This window comes from Amblyomma maculatum, chromosome 2 (genome assembly GCF_055883805.1).
Source record: "Amblyomma maculatum isolate TAMU_Amacu chromosome 2, ASM5588380v1, whole genome shotgun sequence".
Taxonomy (NCBI): Eukaryota; Metazoa; Arthropoda; class Arachnida; order Ixodida; family Ixodidae; genus Amblyomma; species Amblyomma maculatum.
In genome coordinates this window covers 194049626-194073626 of record NC_139345.1, presented here as the reverse complement: position 1 = coordinate 194073626, position 24001 = coordinate 194049626, and the positions used below count along the sequence as shown (strand labels likewise).

Sequence of the window (24001 nt, the reverse complement as noted above, 5' to 3'; positions counted from 1 at the left end):
CGACATGTAGCAGTGATCGCAAGGCACATCCGCGCAGACCTGTGAGGAACCAGTGCAAATGTGAAGATGTTCCCTTGCTCCTTTTTCTTCTCGCAAGCAATATTCCAAGCACAAATAGAAGTGACTATGAAAATACTTTGCCGAGCCCAAAAGGAAGAATACACTGACGCTGAGCAGTCCCATTACGAATCCAACTGCATTGACATGTTGGAAAACAAGCGGCTGATTTGAGCCTGGCAGTTTTGTTGATGTGTTCAACTGACAGCAAGCAGCCTAACTACTGGCATCAACTAGAGCACAACTCACCCTTGACGATTTTTTTTTTTACTTTTTACAGTGACTCATGCTATACAGATATTTTATAAATGCACTAAACAAAGCGGCCCAAGCATACAAACAAGCGATAGTTTGTTTTGTCTTGCACTCTTATTTTTTCCTTCATGCATGAGCGCCCCCACACTAGGAAGATGAAAAACCTGCAGGTTATGCACCTGTATGGATATGAACGAGGAATGACCAATGATGCAGCATTTGTCCAAACAAAGGCACATAATGCTCTTGAAGAGCCTATAGAAACTCTCAAATTGAAATAATCTTATACTACAATCCTTCTTTTTTTTTCTGGATGAACACAACGCTTATAAAATATGTTCTGTAATGCAAGCACCTTTCTTGTCATCAGCAGGACATCCGCAGCTATGCATCTAAAACTTGCCGCCACTGTGGGGAAGCAATATGAAATGCAACAGTAAGATGCACTGCTTTGATCTAGCAATCTTTTTCCGCCTCAAATGAGAATTCAGTGTACTCACCACGTTTACAACTATTACAAGGTCCTTACTACCCATCCGGTTAGCCCCTGAATTTAAATCTCCAAAATGTGCTGCACATAACATATTTGCTAAATATGCACTCAGGCACAACAAAACACAGTGCCTTTCAGGTCTTGCAGACATGCGTTATGTTCATCTGTCAAGAAATGTCTAAATACTTGCGTGTCTAGTTAGAAACAAGCCCCTATTTCACAAAAACTGGGGCAACTAAAAAATGTTAGGAACTCACACAAGCCGCACAGTTTCATGCTTGCAGAATAGCAGCTATGTTCTTCTACCAAGCACATATATGACCAACTGCTTATTTCTGTTATCTGAAACTGCTTCCCCAACAAAATCTTGGCTCTTCAGTAAAACTTCCCATCATGTCAGAAAAGAAAGAAATGAAGCACCATACAACACTTCCTAGCTGCGCCATAGAACTGAGCAGTGTCCACTTTTATTTTTTTGGTAAAGTTGTTTTTCTTTTTTAGATACGAAATGGCTGCGATATTCCAAGTTTGACATTGTGTCCACTCCTATCTTCGTCCAGGTTGGATCGATAGTATGTATAAATCGATAAATAAAAAATGAGGCTAGTGTGACTCGATGAAAATAATGCTCGGTACTTTCTGCACATAGGAAAGTACAAAACACTAACCATGCAACAATGACTAGCATCTCACAAGTAGGTTTCCATGGATATTGTGTACGTTTTTATGTAGGGGTGTCTTGCACTTTTTTTTTAGGTGAAGAGGATGCGATAGTGTGCAACAGCAAAGAAAAAAAAAATGGCAAGAGCATAGCCGAACAGGTTCCTCATCATCATCCTAACCAGCCTGACTGCAGGATAAAAGTCTCCTTTAATTCTCTTGTAAGGAGGAAGATGAGCATGCAGGAAGCTCAATGTCGGCAGCCACAGCCAGTTTGCTCAAAGTGGGATACAAATCATCAAACTGCATGGGAGAAGTTCTAATTAGCCATTAACGCAGATGATGATGATGACGGTGCCATGGTCAGAGAGAAAGTCAAAACCTGAAATGGTGTCACAGCAGCACGACGAGAGAACAAATTCTATGGTACATAATGAGCTGTGAATGGTGGCCCTGGCCGTGCAGGCAGTCAAAGGCGAAAGACACTGCGCATTACGATGTGAGAAGCGAAAGATCAGATAATGTTGTCCACACTTTTATTAGCAAGTGCAGTTTCCTACACATCACAGATACAGTAGCCCCAGTATCAACAAGGAACGGCCCTACATTTGTTGACGTATTCGCAGTTCTTGCCTCAGGCAGTAACTAGTTTTCCTGGGGCAGAGATGCAGCAAAGAAACCGAGTGGCATTATGAGGATGGAGGCGAGTAGGCAGGTGGTGAGTGGAGGTGTCAAAGTTGTCTGCAGGACAGACGTGGCCAAGGCTCAGGGGCGCGTAAAGGCAGGCACATCTGCAGGTGGCGACAATGACTCACAATGTGACCAGAAACTCTGCACGCATAACAAATAAGAAGGTTGTCCTATATGCACCAGGAGTCCACACAAAGAGGGGACAGTTACGTAGGAATGAAGGTGGCAGGCTACAGTGGAAGGCGGAACGGGATAAACATGTCTGACCAGATCTGACATTGCCATACATGAGCGTTATTGCAGCAGGAACCTGCAGATGAATGAATGGCAGCACTTCAGACACTAGCTTACAAATCAGCCTGAAGGGTCATGGCCAGGCTAGATGGAGATCCCCAAATGTCCTCAATTAGGAGTAGCTGTTATGTCACCTCCCCAATCGCAGTCTTTAAACTGGTCCAGCAGCAAGCTGCTGACGGAACTAAGCTGGAAAGTGATTCAAAGTGCACAGAAGGTGGCTGAACCAGAATGCGCTGCTTTGCTCCTGCCAAAGCATGAATTTATTGGCAACAGTGATAGGGTTTAGGACAACTGTGTCAGCCTCAATGTTTTTGAGAATGTGCTTTATCTGATCCATCTCTGGCTGGAGACTTCTAGATGTGTACACAGGTTCACAATGTCTTCAGTATAACTGGTCAAGGATCCTTGCAGCTGGGTTTAGGCTCACAAGTACTGTTTGGAACACAGCTTTTGTATGCAAGGGCAGCCAAAGATCTAACAAAAGGCGCGTTTAAAAGCAGACTAGGTGGTGAAGTTTGTACTGTGAAAAACTGCGGCGAAATAAACACTCCACAAGAAAAAAGACGGGACAAAGGCGACAAAAGCGCCTTTGTCCCGTCTTCTTTCTTGTGGTGTGTTTATTTCGGCGCAGTTTTTCACAGTACAAATATGAACCAACTAGCCCAAGAAACGGTGAAGTGGTGAAGTTTGCTTTGCGGTTTCTGCTCTACAAACTGGCAATGCCTGTCACGTAAAACACCATGTCGTTCAGCTTCACAGCGTCGTCTCCCTGGTTGTGGACGCTTAACCGCTTGTAAGAGGTAAGCCAATCCTATGTATCTTGGTCATTGAACCCAGTGAAAATGGCCGGGTCCCACTATCGACATCAAGGTCCCTACATACCTATCTTAATGTTTAGCCAGCTGTGGCGACCTAATCCTTGAAAACTTCATCTCATTCGCACACTTCATTTTCGGCTGCCCCTTGCTACACGAAGTCAAGAATGTAGCACAAAAATAAAGAACAATGGGCGAAGAAGAACACATAAGGCGATTGACTAGCGCTGGTCAATCATTTTATATGTCCTTCTTCGTCCGCTCTTTATTTTTGCGCTAAATTCTTGACTTCATGAATCATCAACTAGCCTGGCAGCAAGCTACACTTGGGAGGGAACGAATAAGGTTTGCCACATGAGGGACGGTGCACGAATTCAGGATCTCTGAACAGAACAGATATTCAGCTTAAGCGACGAAGGCGATCTTAGTCTAGAAGCAATGAGCGATAATTTCAGAGCCATTGATAATGAGTGCATGGCAGAGGTAGGCAGTAGGACAATTAGACAGGCTATCAGTAAACTATCTAAGCAGACGAAATATCTGATTATGAAATGGCAAGGCGTGAAAACCTCCCTCCGATGGGTCAGGATAGAACTGGCAGAGATGTTAAAGGTACTCACGTAATTTGTTCGACGCAAGGGAGTATATTACGGAGAGAATCGAGCATGCTCTAAAATACAATGCTAGCCTGAAAGAGGTGAAGGGGAAATTAAGTAGGTGAAAATCCGATGTATGCATACCAAGGTAGCCGAGGAGTTCTACACTTAACCAGGCTGATAATGAGATCAGCAATAGTGAAGAGCAATCAGACGTTCCGTCAGTGACAAAGGAAGAGGTTAAGAAAGCTTTAGAAGCTATGAAAAGGGGGAAAGCAGCTGGGGAGGCTCAGGTAACTGCAGATTTGTTGAAGGACGGTGGGGATATTGTGCTTGAAAAATGGCCACCCAGCACATGCAATGTCTGTACATCGTCACCGGAGTTTTGGAAGAATGCTGACATTATTTTAATCCTTAAGAAAGGGGATGCTAAGGACTTGAAAAATTACAGACCAATCAACATACTACCTGTTGCGTATACGGAATTTACTAAGTCATTGCTACTACAGTTATATATATATTGAACTCGAAGTGGATCAGGGAATAGTTAGATACATAGGCAATTTCATATATAAGGCAAACCAACAGATGAGGCTCTCTATAACCCAGAAGCATGAATATGGTACATGTATGGCAGTGGTGCGTTGCCTGCCGGCAACACACTGCTCACCAAGGGCGCGGCGATGACCCGCAAGGCGTACACACGCATTGAATGTCACCTCCCACCTAGTGCCGAAAAGGAGAGTACACTGGGCACACTTCCAAATGCCACTTCGCAGGCGCCAGAAATCTTGGCAGGCAGCAGCTGCCATGACTGCACAACCCGGCTCTATGCATGAAAATGATTGCCGGTGAGCTGTTAAAACAATCCTTTGCAGGGCACGACGCGCAATTCGATGGACATGAACAACGCTGCTAAACTTTAATGTGGGATTTTCAGGGGGATATTTTGAGAGTTCGATATAGGAAAATGATATATGTGCATTTGATATATCCGGGATCAAATACAGAATCAGGACAACCTTAGACTTTAATCAACCAAATGATCAGGCAGGTTTTCGGAAAGGGTACTCTACCATCGATCATATTCATCATGCTATCAACGAGGTGATAGAAGGATGTTCGGGATATAACCAGCCTTTATAAATAGCATTCGTTGATTAGAATAAGCATTTGACTCAGTCGAAACGTCAGCAGTCATTGCCTAAGGGTGTATATGAGCCGTATGTGAAAGTATTGGAAGATATCAATAGTGGCCGCATAGCAACTATAGTCCTCCATAAAGAAAGTAATAAAATTCCCATAAGGAAAGGCACTAGGCAAGCAGACACGATCTCCCCAGTACTATTTGCCACTTGCTTAGAGGAAGTATTCAGAAACCTGGAGTGGGAACAATTATGAATAAGGGCTGATTTAATACATTGCCTTGTTAATTAACTCAGTGGACAAATTACAAAGAATGCTTAATGACCTAGGCAAGCAAAGCAAAAACATAGGCCTAAAAATTAATATGTGGAAGCCTACGGTAATGGTCAATAGCCTCGGATAAGAGCAGCAGTTTACAAAAATTCCGAGAGCACTGTGGAATCTACACTGCAGAAATGCGACAGCCTGAGTGTTGTTGGTGCACAAGGTGCATCACATTTGCTCTCATTATCATTACCAACTAATTGCATTGTCATTGTTAATTTCATCACTGTCATTATCACTAATTGCAGCATTATTGTTATCGCTACTATCATCCTCACTGTAGACAAGAAGAATTATGATGTGTTTCACAATTCCGGGCATGGCTTCAGTTTGGTAAAACTGAAAAAGTTTTAACCCGCTGTGTCACGCAAAAGTATGCTGGCACGTATTATTGTTCATCGTCTTGTTTTGAATGTCCAAGTCGGCAATAAAGAAAAAAAGAAAAAAAAAGGGCGCATGGCGCAGTAGGTTAAAGCGCTCGGCAGGGGATCCGAGGTATGGAGGTTCGATTCCCGGTGGAGATCGGACTTTCATTTTTCTAGATTTAAGGACATAGCTTTCAGCGCAAAGGCACGCGGCCAAAGGAAAGAAGAAGGAAGACTATAGGGACGAACACAGCGCAGTGTTTGTCCCTATAGTCTTTCTTTTTTTTTTTCTTTGGCCACGTGCCTTTGCGCTGAAAACTATGTCCTTAAATCTAGAATACCAACTAGCCCAACAACTTACTCTACTGAAGTTCATTTTCCTGATGATGTTATTTTCGGTTTTGGGTGATGACGTCATAGGATTGATAGCTATGTCTGACCGGACGAACAAACAGCAACAGTATGAGCCATTGAAGGCTTTCGCCTTAATAGGTACAGGGGTGGAAGCAGGCTCGAGCATTTTGGAACAGCTCAGGGAGCACTGGTAATGCCACTTTGGAGCACTCAAATTATGCTTTGGAACATGTTTCTAGGGTCAAGCACTTTTAACAACTACAATTTTTTTTCTGATATACAAAAAAATCAATTTGATTACTTTTTATTCAAGATTCAATGCTGTACTACCTATGCATGCATATCTCAACATGTAAAGATGTTTAAAGTAACACAGCTGACTAAAAGCTTTTGCCTATTCTGACTTGACAGCTTTAGACATGTCCACGCTCAAGCACCACCACTACCTTGGAATTAAAATAAACAAGCTGCACATCGCCACTTTGATTCCACAGCTGTGCTGATAAATTCCTGGACACTGCTCAGTAGTACCTTCAGGAAGGATAGGTGGCACTGAAGGGTAGCCTTTTCTTCCTTAAGCTTCTTTACTTCATGGTTGTCTCCCAGTGACTCATGTTTTCTTTTAAATAACACTGGGGCTACACGTCGGCAACAGGCTTTCTATGCCTTTCCAACACTCTTGAAAGCATTTCTTGCAATTAACACCGTCCTGGCATCACCCCCATAATGCTTCAAGTATGCTTTTGTCTGATGTAGACTGGACAGGTTTGTTGTTAACAACGATTCTATAGTGAAGTACACACTCATTTTCACAGCAGAACTGTTGGAACAACTCGTGTAGTTCTTTGTAACCAGAAAAGTTTCCTCAACAGCTCGTGGTAGTCTGTGGCAATTGCTTCGCTCCTTGCCCTCACTTCTCTCACCGCCGGCGATTCAAAAGGCTGGGAGAAGTTGCTGTCATGCGCACAAAACATTTTTCTCGCAATTAATTCCTCCCAGTCGTTTGTGACTCGTTTTAGAATAACTTGAGATCAAAATATTTCTTATGCTCGCTTTTCTAGTTTATTAAAATTTTATATGTGTTAGCTAGGCCCAGCCAATGTGCATTGTACCTCCACCACTAGTGTGCTGCCATCGTTTAAACTATGACGACCATTATAGACCAGAATACGGAGGGTAAGTTGATCGCTGCCATATTGAGGGCGCTATAAGGCTACCTAGAGGTGCTGCAGCGAAATGACTGCTCTGCACTACCAAACGAGGTGGCCATGGCTATTCATAGCGCTTACGCCTTTATGTTTCTTTGAAGTTTTCACAACTTGCTGCTCACAAAATCGTCAAAATTGCATTTCTGCCTCATGGCAAGGCTGTTCTACACATCTCGCAATGGCAGAGGCAAGCACAGCGTCCACAAGTGGAGCGAGTGGTTCGGTTAAGTGCATGGTACCTTTCTATGCAAAAAATACTACGGTTGCGACATTTCTTACCCTCGCGTGGTGTCTGCAAAAATTTGTTGCAGTCCGCACCGCACAAACAGGTGGCATGCCACAAGTGCGAGTAAACCTGATGTCTCCGTTTGCATTTCAGCAAGGAAGTGCCTTTTTTTTTAACAGCCATGATAAGCAACGCCAACCAGTCACAAAAATAAGACCTTGATATCTCCTGTTTGGTTGATGTGCTGCTGATTCATTCTTCAACCCTGCTGGAAAGGAAAAAAAAACAAAAGAGACACCGGGGAATCATCGCCAATGAGAAGCATTCGCTCGCAGTAGCGGCATGCGGTCTGTTTTGTGAGGTGTGGGCTGCGGCAGATTTTTTGCAGTCACCACGCAAAGGTAAAACATATAGCAGACTGCAAAGGTTTTGCTGGTACATGGGACATTACTTGGGGGTGCAAATCAAATCAGAAAAGTCACAGCCATAGCAAGCCTGCATGCAATGGTACCATGCGCTTATAGGAACCACTCACTTCACTTGTGGACACAGTACTTGCCTCTGCCCTCGCAAGATGTAAAGAATAGTCTTGCTGTGAGGCAGAAATTAACTTTTGACAATTTTATCAGCAACCAGTCGTGAAAACTTCAAAAAGAAACATAAAAGCGCAAGAGCTAGACACCCACGGCTGCCTCGTTTGACAATCCAGAGGCATAGTTTCGCTGCGGCAACTATAGATGGTGCTAGAACGCTCTCAAAATGGCAGTGTTCAATTTACCCTCCTTGTTCTGGTCTATAGACCTTTCCGAAAAGTAGTCGTGGGCGCTGCCATATTGAATACTGGGCTGTGCTGCTAGCATAAGAAAAGTTGAGAATTATCTCTCCCAAAGCCGCCCCACAGCCCAGTCAAACCGGTTTTGCCGAGGCTCGTGAAAAGGTCTATAGCACAACATGCCACTGCCCCGCTGCACTTCTCACAGTCACCTAACCAAATTGCATCGAACCGCATTTCTTGTACCTGGCGCAATTAATGGCCAAATACAATTAATTTTAAGCAAAAATCATGTTTCGCTAAATTTTATGGCAAAATACCAAGGCATCAAAACATCATTGCAAAACATCAAGTTTTGGAGTTTTGGAACAATATTGTGTTTTGGGGCAGGATGGCGCAGGCAAAGCAGTTTGGAGCAGAATAAAGCAAACGGAGTGAATGGAGCAGTACTTCCACCCTGCAGGTAACAAAGCTCTGGATGTTGTTGGCAAATGTGTCTGCATAGGACAGGTAGCAACCGCAGATCCGGACCATGAAATAGCGATAACTACAGGTTTTCCCCCCGAATTTAATCCTAGTGCTAGTGCAAATAATCTGAGCACTGACTGATATAATCTGCGTGCCATGTAATTTAATTCGAGTGCCAAGCATTTAATTAAAGCGCCAGCATATCTATTTCGAGCGCGAGCTCAAATAATGCCAGGGCCAACTAATTTAATTTGAGTGCCAAAGCAATTAATACAAGTGCTGGCAAATTTAATCCGTGTGCCAACCAATTTAATCCATATCTGGAAAATGAATGCAATAGAGGGCTCCAAAGCACGAAACATGAATTCCAGAAATAAATCAAAATTGAGATCATCTTTCAGACAATGCGCCGAATCAGCAAAGTGTCAACGTATAGGATAGCCTTCATCAGTATTATGACAAACATTGCCTTGATGCAAGTGTTTTAAACCTAATGTCTCCCAGAAAATAAAACTGCATTTTAAAGACGGCCGCTTCTGTGCTTTTACAAGCCTGTAGTTTCCTACGCCGCTACAATTACAGCCCAGGCAAATTAAGCACTGTTGTTTGGGTTAAAAGCTCTGCTGTACATAGTTTCAGCCACTTTGCCATGTCAGAGCCAGAATAATGCAACGGCACGCGCTCTCTCTTTCCGTGGTAGTGGCCGTGTAAAATTGAGAAAGCGGTAAAATGAGATATGTTTCTCTGGCTCCATGTCTTCTCGCCTGAACCAACTCTGCTTTACAGTAATCCTTCTTTTCTGCTAGTAGTGTTGAATCATTATTAGAAACACAAATACATTTCTGCACCGGTTGCCATTTCACAAAAACAGCAGGCTGTTGTGTGAAGGCCGAAATGCCATCAGCATGCAGATTCAGTGCATATGACAACCCATAATAAGCAGTGCTTAACCAGCCAATTAGAAGATGACAGTCATATTTATTCACTTGTCATGCGTCTACACTAAAAGCTGCAAGAGGCGTGTCATAAACTGCAGTTTTTCAGCTGCACGTGGTCCTTGGTTTTTGCAAGATACAAGAACAAAGCAAAATAGAGCATGCAGATGTGACGCTTAAGCGTCGCATGGTCTGCGAAGTGATCTCAATTTCGATTTATTTCTGGAATTCATGCTTCGTGCTTTAGAGCCCTCTACCGCATTTATTTTCCACATATGAATTAAATCCGCTGGCGCTTGTATTAATTGCGTTGGCAGTCTGAGTCAATTGTTTGGCGCTGTCATCATTCGAGTTGGTGTCCGGATTAAATACACTGCCGCTTTTATTAAATGCTTGACACTAAAATTAAATTACACGGTGCGCAGATCGTATCAGTTGGCGCTCACATTATTTCCGCTGGCACTAGGATTAAATTCAGAAGGAAAACCTGTAGAACAAGTCTAGGATGGAGCGCATTTGGCAAGTTCTTCCAGGCCATGACTAGCAGCTTACCGGTATACCTCAGGAAAACGGTAAACAACAGTTGCATCTTACGAGTACTCATCTATGGGGCTCAAATGTGAAGGCTAATTAAAGGGGTTACACTTAAGTTGAAGTAGATGCATAGAGCTGAGGAATGGAAAATGGTAAGTGTAGTCTAGAGATAGGAAGTATGCAGAGTGGGTCCAAGAAATCAACTCTAAATAATGACATTCTAGTCGAAATCAAGAAGAAATGGTCACAAGCAGGACATGTATTGCAAAGAGAGGATAACCGATGGTCGCTAAGAGCAACAAATTGAATTCCAAGTGAAGGCAAGCGTGGCAGGGGGCGGCAGAAAGTCAGGTGGGTGGACGAGGTTAGTAAGTTTTCAGGGGTCAAGTGAGTGCAGCTAGCACAAGACCGGGTTAACTGAAGGATTATGAGAGAAGCCTTCGTTCTGCAGTGGGTATAGTCCAGCTAACGATGATAATGATGATGAGCTATGGACAAAGAAAAACCGTATGGCAACAAAGGGCTCCTTTATCACATAAAAAACTGAATTAAAAAAAAATCTTGAACCAGACTTGCAATGACCTCATTAAAATGGCCAGTTTGCCGCCACTCTGAAATTAATGGCCGAGCAGCATAACTTTTGGGATCTGCACTCGCAAAATCAATACTGACATATACATTTCACTTGAGAAATCTGTCACCAACGGTGACACCAGCATTTCATCTCTCCTCTTGAGTATACTCGTAACTCCCTGCCACTAAAAAAAATATTGCTGACAAGTCGTATTGTCTACGAAGAGGCTTCACAAATTCATAAAACATTTAGCGTAAATATATGTGCGGCTCCAACGCCTCAATTCGTCTTTTAATTAAACTGCACGTGCTCTTTTCTCTCTGTCTGAGCACGTGGAGGGGCAGCTGAACTGTGCATGTGCAAAGGTTATCGCGGCGCGAGACTTTTGCTTGACGCGGCAGAAAGTGTAGATAAAGGGACAGAATGGAAGAATCGGGGGAGTCTGGCAGGAGCCCTGCTTGGGGAGCGATCACGTTGTTAGCTGTTGGCGAGCAGCCCGAAGCATCCTGATGTAATGGACTGTGGAGCAGAGCAATACCAGGATGAAGACGGAAGCGATGCCTCCTGAGCTGGGTTTTTTTCTTGAGTTGCAGCCAGACGAGGAGCAATGTATTTTGTACTGCTCGGAGCCCCTTTTGCCATGTCACATAGGCCATCTTTACACCCCACTATGTTTTGTCTTGCCATGTAAAAGCACTGGCCCCTTACTTTTGTAGCAAAGCATTGTCCTGTCACGAGTCTCGACCACATGCTTCGCATTGCAGCAGCGTGCAGTGTTGTATCTTTGCAAAGTGCTTCTCTGCAGACCCAGAAATAAACTGGCATTTTTATCATCATCATCAGCCAGACTATACCCACTGCAGGGTGAAGGCCTCTCTGATATTTCACCAATTGGTATTTTGGAGCAGAATGGAATTCATGTGAATTTGTGACTAGTAGTCGGGCGAGGCCCTGACTCGCGGACCCATTCTTTAGAAGGCGGGGCCTTCATATTAAACTACAAATAGATTAGGTATTTTTAGACCTGCATCATTATCATCACCACGTCGCTTTGTTGCTTCAGCAGCGAGTCATGGCGAGTCAGTGTGCCAGGTTCATCCATGCTATGATAGATGAAAGAATTCAGAAAATGTTGATGAATTCTGAATCAACAGTTCCTGAATTCCTGACCAAACCAAACCGAATTCTGAGTCAGGTGAAAGTAACACAGATGAAAAAAGAACCTGGAAGGAAGTGAGGAGCAGTCACAAAAAAAAAAGAACTTGGCAGTGAAAGGGTTAATAACAGTGCGCTCTTTGTGATTAGGGTCATCGGCTCTACCTCGTCCATCCATCCCAGAGGTCTTTCATCCTGCCATTTTCCATTCACTTCACGACATCTGCCATCTCAGCATCAGAGCCACATAGTGCCTCATTACCCAGCGGTACGTCTGGCCAAACATTAGACGTTCGCCAGTGGGCCCGCTCGTGTTTTGATTGCCAGTCCGTCAAAATAACTCACTATACAAAGACTCCTCCCCAGTCTTTCCTGCCATCTGGTTGTTGCTTTGACCACGTTCACCTTGACTTGGTTGGACCACCACTTCCATCTAATGGCTGCCGCCACATTCTGATGATGACTGACCGCTTCACTCGTTAGCTCGAAGCAGTGCCCACTCTGGACATTACTGCGCAAACAGTTGCCAAAGCCTTCGTTTCAGCATGGATTTCCTACTTTGGCTGTTACCACGGATCGTGGCCGCCAGTTTGAATGCATCCTCTTCACTTCCCTTACCAGTCTGCTCGGCACTAAACACTGCCGCACCACAGCATACCATCCTTGTGCTAACGGCATGGTTGAGAAGCTCCATCGTCAGCTCAAGACTGCCCTCATTGCTCGCCTAGATCGCGAGCACTGGGCTGGTCACCTTCCTATGGTGTTTCTTGGCCTACGCACCGTTTTTCGTCGCGACCTTGGCTGTTTGGTGGCCGAAGTCATCTCGGAGACTTGTTCGTTCCTTCGGCTTCCTCGTCCCAGCCCCTGCAGTACCTTTAACGCCTTTGGGACTGCATTCAACACCTAAACCCAGTCCCACCTCTATCATCTGACCGTCAGATCTTTGTGCACCCAGATCTTGCGTCCTCGAGGCATGTTTTTCTAAGGCGAGACACTGTAAAGGCACCTCTTAGCCCCCCCTATGATGGCCCGTACCATGTCCTCAACAAGACTACAAAGTCGGCGACTGTCCTGCTGGATGGTCGTGAGAGGTAGTCTCCCTGGATCGCCTTAAACCCAAATATATGGAGACACCTCCCCAGGAGCTCCCCTCGGAAGTTGCTGGCTTATCTGCCGACATGCCTGCCGCTGAGGCACCCTCATCCCTGCCCCGTTGGCGCGTACATTTCGCCGCTCCGTTTGGTCGGGGGGCCCTGTAGCGCACAGCGCCGCTGTAAAGCGGAGGCGCTAAGATCGGCGTTCACAGCCAGCAAGCACGGCACAGGCTGCTCGGTTCGAGAAGCCTGCCACGCTGGTCCTCTTGTTCTGGTGTTCCGCTGCAACGCCATAAATTCCTTACATGCTCTTCCCTGCAAGACACTTCCTGCCGGCTGCAAATATACACAGAACCAGCACTCCACTGCTTCAATACAATGCTGCTTTAGGCTTGGGCACTGCCAGCTTCGACAATAAAGGAATCTGCTGAAGGCCACGGACACAAAGAAAAATTTAAATGAAGCTGTAGTACAGCAGAAGGATCAGAATTCCCCGCAAAGTAATTTGAGATGCGGATCAAAAAGCTGCAAAGAAGACTGTTCTTTGCCCGCAGCTGCGAGGAGGGCTATCAAATGCAGGTGCCATATTCGGTTTGAGGTCGAGCACAGAGACTGGCATTCAACAAAAACAGTATGGAGCTCCTATCGGGATGGAGTCTGATGCCGATTTACGACCTACGGGAAGTCGGCGCAGCCGTGGGCGAGCAGCGCACCACGGGCGTACTGGCGGCCCATGACCGGTAAGCGAGCCATGATAATTCGCCCCCTTGTGTTTCCTCGTGACTGCAGCGACGGGGATTTCAACAGAACGAGCCGGATGTACGGCCTGCATGCGGGGCCCGTTCGGCATAGAGGGTGGCCTGCCTCACTTTGGCAGCGGCACCAGGAGCAGAGCCCAACAACCCAAGTCCCGACCCCTGCCCTGATTCCTGTATTACATGGGCCTGCTGAAGGACCAGCCATGCGACTCCCAAGGGGAAAACGGCACCCAGGTGGAGGTCATGATTAAGGGAGGAGGGTGTGGGAATTTAAGATTACCACGCTTGCACGACACGGCTCTGTCTGCCTCACGGGGATACCTCATCTCTCTCCTTCCCCTGAAGCAGTGGCGGAGAGGGCAGGGGCGAGAGACCTGGCGTAGCGTGCCGGGCGGCCCCTCCTTCCCCCTACCCTCTAATATTGATGCACAGCATCTCATCGGGGGGAGACGACGCCGCAACGCCAGAGCCCGCGGATGCTGCTATGACCAAGGATAAAAATTGGGCACTCCCAATAAACAGCCCAGCCCGGTGGCTCTGCCTCAGTGTTTCGTTCTTCCCTGCCACGGATGTGGTCAGAGCTAGCGGCGGGGCGTTCCGTTCTGAGCACAGAGCCCGAGTCCCGTGAGAACCCCCACAAGGTGTTGTTACATGTCTCCTTGACGTCAGCTCCAGCATCCATTGCAGTGAAGAGCAAGCACAGAGCTACGCCAGGGTTCAAAGCGATCGCTGAATGGAAATGTTTTTTTTTTTTTTCATTTAAAGCACAAATTAGATTAAACTCTAAAAAATAAATGCCATTGAATGGTACTGTGTCATGCAATATATATATATATATATATATATTACCCCGCACCTCCACCAAGTGTTAAGTGGGGATCCAGGCACTGGTAGCGAGAAGAACCGGAGCGGTGGTGGCTTAACTTTTGAGTCAGCTGGTCCGCAAAAGCACTTCCTTTTTCTCCTTCTCGGCTATCTGACCGCTTAATCAGAACTTCTTCTTTACAATACACATATATAACTGCAAAAAATTTGCACATTTAAAGCTGACAGTGCCCAGGCCTAAAGCACCATTGCACTCAAGCAGTGGACTGCTAGTTCGCAGCCAGCAGAAAGTGGGCTGCTGCGATGAGCAGGCACAGAGCAACACCGTGGTTGCCTGCAAAGGCTCAACTTGAGAAATTATTTTCTCACTTAAAAGCACCCTGATTAAACTTTCAGTATTAAATGGCAATGAATGGCTCTGTGCAAACTAGTATTTTTCATATCTTTAATAGGGCCACTTCATTACATAACTGACGGAGGAATAAACCTCAAACCTCAATAAGGTAATTTTCTCTGATTTAGAATACTTTTGCAGGTGCACCTTACAATGTTTGATCTCTTTTATAATGTTTTTGCAGGTGCAGCTTAAGTTGTTTGATCTCTTTTATAGGCTTTTTGTCTTTAAAAAGTTGGAGAAATAGATTGAGTACTATAATAGTAATAATTGGTTTACAGGAAAGGAAAAGTTTTCCCGTGGACACCTGAATCACGCTACAAGGGAAGGAAGATGGGAGCGAAAGCGGAAAGAGAGAGGCCCCATAGTGGAGGGCTACGGAGTAATTTTGACCACCTGGGGATCTTTAACATGCATTGACATCGCACAGCACACAGATGCCTCTCCGCTTTGCATCCATCGAAACGCAGCTGCCGGCAGTCAGATTCGAACCCAGGCACTCTAGTCTAGTGCCTAGACCATAAGAATATAAAATTTGACAAACATTTCAAAAGTTCAGCTTTTTGTACCATATTTTATTATTTATATTTGAACAAATATAAGGCAGAGTTTGTTTATTTCCTGCGCATCAAAAGAACAATGCATTTTATTAATATGAAAATTTTTGTTTATAGTGATGCATCAAAAAGTTAATTTTTTTACAAATTTATCTGTGTGACTAGGTTTTGCTATTACTTGCAAGCTTAAAGGAGTATAGACCACCTTCACTCTGGCTACGTCATGAAGATGCGGTGGCGCTGTCGTAATTACAGACTTTCGCGTGGTAGGAAAAACAATGCTTCAGTTGCTTTCGCCTATTGTGATTGTGCGATGGTTTGCTGCAGCCGAAAAAAATAAAAAACAAAGCACCATGCTGTCTAGTTGCATCACCGTGGCATGTGCTGGAAGGCAAAGAACGCAAAGTTTAGTAAGCTTGCACAGGTTTCTTATGGGCGAAGGTCGCCGTAAACAGTGGGCCATCGCAGTGTGGCGCGAAGGCTGGATACCGACACCTTTACGCCAGAGCGGTTATGGGCTCAAAGGCCATGAATAACTCGAGTTTGGCCTTCTTTATGACGCGTAATGGTATTTTGTGAGTGCACGTAAAATGTTGACGAGGCAGCCAGTATATTAATGCGTAGACACCTGTTTATAATGTAAGCAATTCCTGAAGCAAATTTTTTTTTCACTTTCTAGTTGTATGTATTATGTGCATAGTGAGCTGCTGCGCATGCGATCAGTATTGCACTCCTCCGTGGTTATATTGTATGGCTAACATTAGCTTTGTTCACCTCAAATTATTTTAAATTTTGTGATGAAATGTGCGTGTGCTGACAGCCACTGATTTGCTCAATTGGAGATGAATTTTATTATACCGAGGGGTTTGAGTGGTATTCACTGCAGCTAATTTTGAATGCGAGTTGTGGGGTTGAGCGTCCCGAGTGACATATGGGCCCCTGTTTCAGATTTTGAGGATCTTTACATCAACTACGTACTGCATGGCACACTGTCGCATTCAGAGTTTATCCTACATAGAAACGTGGTCATGGCAGCCGGGACCGAACTGGGTAGCCCTAACTATGGAACCAGCATGTGGACGCTGCAGCTTGTAATGCAAGCTAAAAGCTTGAATACCCATGAAGAAATTATAAACGCTGACGCCAATAACCTTCCACGAACAGAACAGATAGGCGTGCAGCGTGGTGATTTAAAGGAATAATGCAAGGATAAGCAAACCTGTACGGTGCCAAGGCACAGTGCCCTTGCCACTGTTGCCATGCTTACCAACAACGCTCATTTGATGCTCGGTATGAAGAATCATCCGAGAATGCAATGATGTTTTGAGCGGAATACTTCCTACCTGGTTTGCGTGTGCTGTTTACGAGCGAGAAAAATCACATTCCACTTACCCGACTGAAAGTTGTTGTATGCACCCAAAGCTTTACAATTCTCGATGCATTCTGCGGCTAATGTGCTGGGCAAATAGCAAATAGATATCAATCAACGCTACTCATTTTCAAGGCAGCAACAACTTCGCTCGTGCGCTTTGAACCCGCTCTTGGTCTGGTACGGTGTGCAGGACAAGGCGATGCATGCTGTGTACGTGAAGTTTTTCCAAGTATTGCTTTTGTACTCACACAGCGCGTGGGTATTTTATCTGCCAAAAAGGTGCCTGCATATCACAATAACACGCTCTTGGCAAGTATGGCCACAGCAGTGGGGTGGCACCACAGTGCCGCTCCCGTGCTTTCCGCCTGCTCTGGGGCCATAGACGACTGCCACGCCACTTTGATTGCTTTGTTTGTTTTAAACATGGCGGAGACCTATAGACACCTAATTTTTGGGTTCGTGTTTAATTAGCTGTAATGATGTGCAAGGTATTACTGTACAGAAAGCACCAGGTGATATCCACCTATGACCGCTAAACAATTTATCATTGAATTTCTTTCCTCATCCGTTTCGGTTTCAAAAGCTGTGTGATGGCTGTGACGCCAAAGTTAAGTCTAGGTCACGTGACGGGTGAAAAAAAATTGTGATATCCTGCGATGTTTAAATTCACTGCAACGCTGAAGCCAGCCTGCCTCAAGAACAGGAATCGCGAAGAGCTGGAGATTATACTGCGGCTTTTTCATGCTGTGCATGGCTTGGACTTGATTGTGATGTCACAGCCATCTCTCAGCTGTTGAAACCGAAATTGGCGAGAAAAGAAAATTGAACTGAAAATTATTTAGCAGTCGTAGGCAAAAACCACTTGGCGATCCGTATACAGGAATGTCTTACAAAAATGCCACCAAAATTTGGCGTCTATACTCCTTTAAGATGGTGGTCACGGGCAGAAAATATTTTTTCGCCAAAAACAAGCTGGGATAATATTCTTCATAGCAATACAATTTGCTATGATTTTTTAAAAAGAAATTGAGGATGGTCAAGCCCACAACCTGTATCAGTTGGTGTGGAATGAAACCGGCACCTTTACCTTAGCAGATCATGCTAGCCATAACAGCCTAGCATTATCCTTGATGCATTAGCATGACAGGAAAAAAAAAACAGTGGTAGCATACCATATATACACCATTACAAAATCGAATAACTTGAAGGTAAGCTGTCTAAAAATTGTAAAAACATTTTTTTTTGTGGAACTGCAGCAGCATCACACTTTGTACCAAAAAAAAATTGCCTTGACAAGCACTGGACCATATATATGCTGGTCTGCAAATATGAAACGCCTTTGCCCACACGTACCAGCCACAGCTATCCGATGGAAACTAAGGCAGAATCAAAAGCACAGAAGAAAGCCCCAGGTTGCCTCCAAAGGATCCCTGTTTCAGCACACGCACCAAAGACAGGGAAGGACCTGGAAATTAGAACAATGCAATAAATGCCCACTCCTGGGAAAGGTAAGATGTGAAGGATTTTGTTACAACACAGAAAGTATAATGAATGAAAGTATGAATTCCGCAATTCATGGCAGTTGGTTGTGTCTACTATCTTTGCAAACATTTGTCGTCACTTCAAGTAAAGGATCCATTTCTCGTTCCTAATTCTGAGGCAGTTGCTGATTTGCTCCAAAATGAGAGCTTGGCATACAGTGCTGGTTTTAGCGTAGATGTGGTTGATTTGTATAATCTCTTCCACACTCTCAACTCATCCAGTATGTTCAGCAATTTATTACGGAGGACAATGATGAATGCTGGTTCCAAAATGAGTGTGGAACGTTAACCGGATCCTTTTTGGAAATGTTATCTTACTACCTGAGTAACACGTTTTTTGAGTGAGATGGTCGACTTTATACGCAAAAATCTGGTGTGTGCATAGGTGCCAAGATAGCTCCCATCCTCAGCGACATTTATCTAAGCAGGGTTGATATGAAAGTTGAGAATGATTTAACCAGTTGTTGCATGCACATTTTCCGTTTCGTGGAGGATTTTTTAGTGCTAGCTAGCTCTGTGAATCCTGAATTTGTGTCAAATGTTCTTGATGTTTTTGCACGTAATGGGTCGGGACTAAGGCTCACGCATGAAGTCCCCCAAGAAACAGCCTTACAATTTCTCGATTTAAAGTTGTCTTTCCAACCCCACCATGTCTGTTGGCAGTATTCACCTAGGAGTGAAAAGCCCCTTCTGAATTACAGGTCCTTTCATTCAAAGCTCGTAAAAAGTAGTATTGTTACGGGATGCTTAGGCATGGCAGTGAAGAAATCTTGTCATCATAAAATGATGTCCAGTCTCTTAACTCAGGCGGACAAATGCAGGGAAGCTGGTTTCCTGAACTCAGTTCTCGTCTCGAGTGCAGCCAAAGTCCTCTGCGCGCTAAAATTGTCTTCAAGCATGTGAGGGCGGGAAAAGTGTTCGGAGGAAGGAAGAAGAAAGGTATGTAGTAGTCATGCCATATGTACACACGCTGTTGCACCGAATTAAAAGAGTAGGAAGCAAGCATAATGTAAACGTTCTGTTTCCTTCTCCTAACAAACTAGAAAGAGTGGGAGCCGCGGTTCAAAGAATGCACGAGGGGGCAGAAGAAATGTGTGCAACATAAATCATGAAAATAGATATGTTCCTTGTAAGACTGGCATAGTATATCAAATCCCTCTGTCCTGTGGCCTTACCTACATAGGCCAGACTGTGCAATGCATTAAAGTGCGGCTCATGGAGCACGCTAATTCGCTGAAAAAGAAAGAAGCTAACCTAGCGAAGCACTGACCCATGTGCGAATGCACGTCATTTTTTGATGACAGTGATGTTCATTCTTACCAGTGCACTAGAGAAGCTTTTCACATCAGAAAAAGTAAAGGGTGCGTGAGTACGCCTTTTGTCACATTATCTCCTCGGGAAATGAATATGCTGCACAGTGGGCAGCAGTTCTGCCGATGCACTCGTGCTTTTAAATGCTTTTTTTTTCTTTTTACCAAAACTTGAGGTCGTTGACGTTGCGCATGTGCGCTGTTTCTCCGTGTGCGCATATATGATGTGATTCTTCCCAATAAAAAAAAAATCAGCTGTAAGTTCAGCGCTATTCGTGTGTCTCGTTTCGTTTATTTCTTGGTCTCTGTATTTTTTTCGCTGTTGGGCCACCATTAATTTCGATACTCCCCCGTTTTTTATTGCTTTGGCTGTGGCGGTGCTGATCGAAATTCATGCCCTGGCCACATCAAAGTCATGCTATGGACTATCCTCATAAATAAGGTGAGTTTGATTACATATATCAGCACCCTTGTGGAGCAACCGGTTTTTGCCAGCACATATTTTTACAAGCGGGTGCACTCAAGTGCTACTCACCTTTTCATGAGGCACAAGGCATACCATCGGGAGAGGCCATGAGCAGAAGCTGCGACGAAGCCAAGATCTCACAATCGCCGTGCATCAAGATTATTTCGGTACATACTGAAAGGAAACAGAAATGGTTGCTCTTGCTGGGACAGGGCTAGCCGGGGCCAAACGGAGGCGTATGCGAAAATGAACTACAAAAGGAAAGCCCTTTCGTGCGAGCCGCCGGGACTGCTTTTAAGCGCACGAAAAAGGGCTCCTTAGTTCCTCTACACTTCACTTGAAGTCACTGATAAATAGACTCATAGCCAGATTACAAAAAAATAATTGAGATCGCTAAACAATAGAGCGTCGATGCAGAAAAAAAATTCCAAACAATTTGTAACGAGAGGGCAGCGGTGCAATGGGTTGGCGAGGCAAGTACGGAATGCAACACGTGCTTTGCGCTGTATTTCGCAGTACTCACGAAAGTTTGGAGAAAGCAGCAGGGATGCGTGCCACCCAATCTAATTTGCAGAATTCTGAAACAACGCGGCGCGAACAAGCCTCCCGCTTGCTTGTACCACTGCGCGCCAAAATTGAAAAGGGAGAAAAAAAAAAGGTACCTGCGGCTGCAGAGGCGGCGATAAAAAAAAAAAAACGTCTGGGTTCGAGAGTGCACGCAAGCAAAAAACAACAATAGGCAATTTATTACGTCACATCCGCCAGACTACAAACAAATCCTCCTCGCCTACCTTCTTTCTTTTCGCGCATGCGCAGCTTATCAAGATCGCGCGGTGGCGACCGGCAGGTAGTAAAACCAATGAAGATTGACACGCACCACAAGAATTCCGCATAAAAAAAAAGGGCGCTGCAACTGCTTGTGGCAATAATTTGCTTAAATTATTTTGTGTTTTGTTACGCATCACATATTATTACTAAAAAAACAAACCTTTAAGGTTGTTTCTAAATCATAAATTTTATTTTGAAAGTTTGTTAAGTTTGCAAAAATGGATTTAAAAGTTCGCAATGGCGCTTGAGACTCCAGCGCTATCGTTTTCGTGAAAACAGCCGGCGGCATGCTTCACTATGTGTTTCATGACCGTAGGAAGTTGCCTGTTCGCGTTCGTTGTGTTCGTCGTGTTTTCATAGCGTGAGTAGTGCAAATGGCCGATCATGTCTTGGTTAAATGGGCGACCGCTCAGAAGTGGGACGTATACCCTGTAAGAAACCTACAATCAAAAGAACTGCAGGCGAAACAGATCGATAATCCAAAATAATGGAAGATTATTCTAAACCAAGGAGTACTACATGTCCAGTGGAAGGAGGGGTCGTACTCTCCTACGTTCATTCTCGGAGTGGGTAAGCAGACAAACGTCTCTTGTCTCTTCTCGTTTTCGTGTCTTAATAATGTTTACCTGTGAAACACCTTCCTTTGCTACTCGCGGTGAGTCGTGTCGCGAAGTCGTTTACATGCCCGCATTACGACCGCATCGTGTTAACCGGCAGGTGACAGTAGTGCACATGGTGAACGAGGTAGACAGTTGATTCTGGGAAGTACGTGAAATTAAAACAAAAATGCATAATGAACAGAATTTGCGGAAATAAGAAGTCGAATAAACGCGGCTGCTGTCGTTACGTGGACCTGATTCTCCCTGTTTGCACAGCAAATGGCATTTCTCGGTGTTTTGTGATAACAGGAGTAGGCTTCCCAATTTGGGCTCTATAAAAAAAAAATGAAACACCCTGCCCGCACCGTCGTCTCGGAACGGTGCGGCATGGAGAATGGCAGCTCCTTGATTATTGGAGCTGATTTAGAACAAGTTTTAAAGATGCCCAGGGTGCTCGTTCCGAGACAATTGGTAGTGTAGCAGCGAAACGGACGCTTTCACAGCTGCAGGCGACTGAAGTTTAAGCAGATAAAAGCGCCTAACGTGTTGTTGCATTCATTTACTTTCATATTCATTTGTTTGTGTCTCCATTCTATTTATTTTATTTATTTATACAAATACCTCACAGGCTCCAAACATGGAACATTGTGTGAGGGGGAGGGGTTACAGTGTATCAAAAGGAACAATGGTACATAGTTTAAAATACAAAAGTTAACAGTAATACAGGACTGGAACTGCAAATAAGTATTAGAGCATGCATGGGAAGTAATAAACAGATGATTATGACATTATACAATAGTTAGCGGCATTGGACGAAATCAACCTGCACACAGTGAACGCAATATAAAAAAGTTATTCTGACTGCAAAAAGGTACTCAATTCGTTTTTTTAATTTTAGTGGGTCAGATATGTTAGCGATGCGTTCGGGAAGACCATTCCAACCCTTTATAGCCCGTGGCAAGGCAGAGAAGTTAAATGCATGTGTTCGGCCGAATAGACGTTGAAAACTTATTTTATTATTCAGGCGGTGGGAGGTGCGAGTCGGTCTAGTAAGTGGCACTGTTGATGCATGGTGACTGTAGATTAGTTTATGTAGCAAGCAGATAAGCGCGATATCCCGACGTGATTGTAAACTTGTGAGCGGTAAGGACAACTTGATGTTAGTCACGCTGGTATAGCGGCTGTAATCATGGCAAATAAAACGTGCTGCACGGTTTTGAATAGCTTCTAGGGATTTGATTAGATAATCTTGATGTGGTGACCAGATGGCTGATGCATATTCTAGTTGAGGACGAACGAAAGTTAGAAATGCGAGCTTGCGAGTAGAAATAGGTGCGCTATGTAGATTTCGCTTTAGATAGCCGAGCGTGCGCGATGCTTTGGCGGTTATATTTTCAATATGCGTCGCCCATGAAAGATTTTCGGTAAGATGAACGCCGAGATATTTATAAGAAGATGTGCGGGTTAGTGAAATCCTGTTGAGTGAATAATCGTAGGTTGAGAGGGAATGCTTCCTACTGACTGTCATTATTTTGCATTTTTCCGTGTTAAGTGTCATTTGCCATGATCTGCACCAGTTAGTTACGTACTCCAAGTCCTGCTGAAGGATGACATGGTCAGTGAGAGAACGGATTTTACGATAAATTATGCAGTCATCAGCGAACAGTCTAACTGATGATCTTATGTGAGATGGGAGGTCATTAATGTATATTAAAAATAATAAAGGACAGAGGACGCTACCTTGTGGAACGCCAGATGTGACGTCGCTAAGGGGAGATGAAAAGTTATTGAAAACAGTGAACTGCTTGCGAAATGACATAAAGTTTCTAATCCAAGACAGTGTTAGGTTGTCTAAATTAAGCAGTGGCAATTTAGCTATGAGGCGACAGTGGGCGACGCGGTCGAATGCACGAGAGAAATCAATGAATATGCAGTCAGTCTGGCAATTTTCGTCCATGTTCTTAAAGAGGTCAGTAGTAAATTCTAATAATTGTGTATCAAAGAAAAACCCTTTTCTGAAACCGTGTTGGTGCGCGAAGAAGAAACCGTTTCGCTCCAGGTGGAAGGCAACGTTAGATGCAATGATGTGTTCTAGTAATTTGCATGGAACACTTGTTAGCGATATGGGGCGGTAGTTACTGACAGAGTGTTTGTTACCAGATTTATACACGGGGATTATTTGACCAATTTTCCAGTCATGCGGCATTTCGCCAGTTTCTAATGACTGTTTGAAAATATGACAGAGGATGAGGCTAGAGGCATCTACAGTGTGTTTTAGAATTTTGGTATTTATTCCGTCTAATCCTGAAGAAGTAGATATTTTGAGACTTTTG

At 44.4% G+C, this 24001-nt stretch overlaps 1 long non-coding RNA gene across 1 annotated transcript; it reads right to left on the bottom strand.

Moving 5' to 3' along the window:
• Positions 1–1832: 1832 nt before the first annotated feature.
• LOC146200810 (uncharacterized) lies at positions 1833–20860 on the bottom strand. Its single transcript, XR_014705268.1, has 4 exons — positions 20765–20860; positions 20311–20415; positions 18278–18389; positions 1833–2256 (listed from the first exon to the last, which is right to left on the bottom strand). It is a non-coding gene; the product is annotated as an uncharacterized LOC146200810 (long non-coding RNA).
• Between the last annotated feature and the right edge of the window lie 3141 nt (positions 20861–24001).